At 40.5% G+C, this 2,522-nt stretch overlaps 1 pseudogene; it reads left to right on the top strand.

The window, feature by feature from the left end:
• Positions 1-692: 692 nt before the first annotated feature.
• LOC110540296 (peptidyl-prolyl cis-trans isomerase D-like) lies at positions 693-1,816 on the top strand (annotated as a pseudogene).
• The last annotated feature ends 706 nt before the right edge of the window (positions 1,817-2,522 follow it).

Raw genomic sequence — 2,522 nt, forward strand, 5'->3', positions numbered from 1 at the left:
GGTTATCCATATCCAACAGTGTAACATCTTTGCTTTGGCCCTTCCTTACTCCCCTCCTTTTCTCTTCTTCCCTCCCTCGTTCTTCTTCTTCTTCTTCTTCTTCTTCTTCTTCTTCTTCTTCTTCTTCTTCTTCTTCTTCTTCTTCTTCTTTTTAACTCTTTCAATATATGAAATGCTAGGACAGCCATAGCAGAGTCTGTGGCAGGGAAATCCTGAGTTACACAGCGAGTCTTAAAAGGAAATAGAAACGGCAGATCTCAGGTCAGATAGCTGATGAGAACTGTGGGAACTAAAACCCTCTGGCTCTGTGTGCCTTTAATCGATGCTAATAGTTTTAATTGCAGAGGTCACGGGGCTGAGCACTGAGTTGTGAGTGTTCCTCGGCTTTGCTGCTGTGCAGGACTCTGAGGGAAACAGTGTAATGGTGACTGTCTCATGAAAAGATGCACTTGAATATCTTGTCTGGTGACAGTTGCCTTTCAGTGATTTCCCCTTGTCCTCTTCAGGGAGTTCCTGCCTTCCATCTTCCACAACCCTCCAAAAATATTCTTCTCCTGACAGCTAACTACAGAATTATCATTTCTGAGAAAAGTGGGGTAAGGGATGGAGGAGGAGACTTGAAGAATCATAATACCTTTTGATTAACTAGATCATTCCTCAAGATCCAGTGCCTAGGTCCTGGTTCCCAGCACCTGCAGAGAAGATGTCACATCCATCCCTGGCAGCCAAGTCTTACAACCCCAAGAACCTTCGGGTCTTCTTTGACACAAACATTGGAGGAGGGCAAATTGGCTTAATTGTTTTAGAATTGTTTGCATATATTCTTCCCAAAACTGCTGAAAATTTTTGTGCATTGTGTACAGGAGAAGAAGGTACTGGATTCACAACTGGAAACCTCTCCATTTTAAAGGAAGCCCTTTCCACCGAATTATTAAGAAATTTATGATTCAGGGTGGAGACTTCGCAAGTCATAATGGTACAGGTGGAGAAAGTATTTACGGTGATAAATTTGAAGATGAAAATTTTAATTATAAGCATGATCGGGAGGGTTTGCTGAGCATGGCAAATGCAGGCTCCACTACAAATAGTTCTCAGTTCTTTATCACAACAGTTCCAACTCCTCATCTGGATGGAACATGTGGTATTTGGTCACATAGTTAAAAGACTAGGTGTGGCAAGGATGCTTGAAGATGTAGAAGTGAATGGTGAAAAACCTGCCAAGCTGTGTGTTACTGCAGAATGTGGAGAGTTGAAAGAAGGGGATGATTGGGGACTATTCCCCAAAGATGGCTCTGGTGATAATCATCCAGATCTCCCCGATGATGTAGATATAGATTTAAAAGGTGCAGATAAGATTTTGTTAATAGCTGAAGACTTAGAAAACATTGGAAATACTTTTTTTCAAGCCTCAGAACTGGGAAATGGCTATAGAAAAATATGTGAAGGTTTTAAGGTATGTGGATAGTTCAAAGGCTGTAATTGAGAAAGCAGATACATCCAGATTGCAACCTATAGACTTAAGTTGTATGCTGAATATTGGTGTTTGTAAATTGAAGATGTCAGATCGGCAGGGAGCAACTGACAGTTGTTGGGAGGCTCTTGAAATGGCCCCATCAAATACCAAAGCACTATACCACAGAGCACAAGGATGGCAAGATTAAAAGAATATGATCAAGTATTGGCTGATCTTAAGAAGGCGCAGGAGACAGCCCCAGGAGATACAGCTCTCCAGGTATATGTGCTTAAAGTCAAATAAATGATGAAGGCACAGAAAGGTAAAGAGAAGGCAGTGTATGCAAAGAAGTTTGCTCAATAAGGATTCAACTCTGCTTAAATATTATGCATTGATTATAGAAAAGATAATACAAGTTATTGTCTTATCCTTGATGTTTCCCTTGATTTTTTGTTGTTGTTTACATAGAATTATTGACATAGGTTCCTTCTCAATAAAGTGTTATAAAATACAGTGAATCTCATTTTACAAGTGCATTGGTATCTGGCCAATGTTTAAACTGTAAATTTAAAGTCTCTCTAGGTTGTGCCCTTTGTGGATCATCTTGCCCAGTAGTTCTCAACCTGTGGGTCCATTGGTTCGTAACAGTATCAAAATTACAGTCATGACGTAGCGACAAAAATAATTTTATGGTTGGGGTTCACCACAACATGGAGAACTGTACTAAAGGGTTGCGAAGGGTGGGAACCACTGATCTAACCTGTCACAATTATGTTTGTAACCTGTGGGCATGGTTATGTTTCAATAAAACTTCATTAAGTGTTGGAAAAAAAAAAGGAAAAAAGATCCAGCGCCTAGAATATCTACCAGAGAAGCAACCCACTAAAGGTTTGTTTGTTGATCCCTGTCTAAGATGCTTCCCTACAGCTCAGGGCATGGAATTGCTTCTGTGACCTCAAGCAAGACTCTCCTACAGCCCCTGCCTACAGCATCCTCCTCCTCTTTATCAGTATCATCCTCCTCCTCTTTATCAGTATCTTTATCAGTATCAGAGAAAAAACAAACAAAC

Source organism: Meriones unguiculatus, chromosome 4, assembly GCF_030254825.1.
Source record: "Meriones unguiculatus strain TT.TT164.6M chromosome 4, Bangor_MerUng_6.1, whole genome shotgun sequence".
Classification (NCBI taxonomy): Eukaryota; Metazoa; Chordata; class Mammalia; order Rodentia; family Muridae; genus Meriones; species Meriones unguiculatus.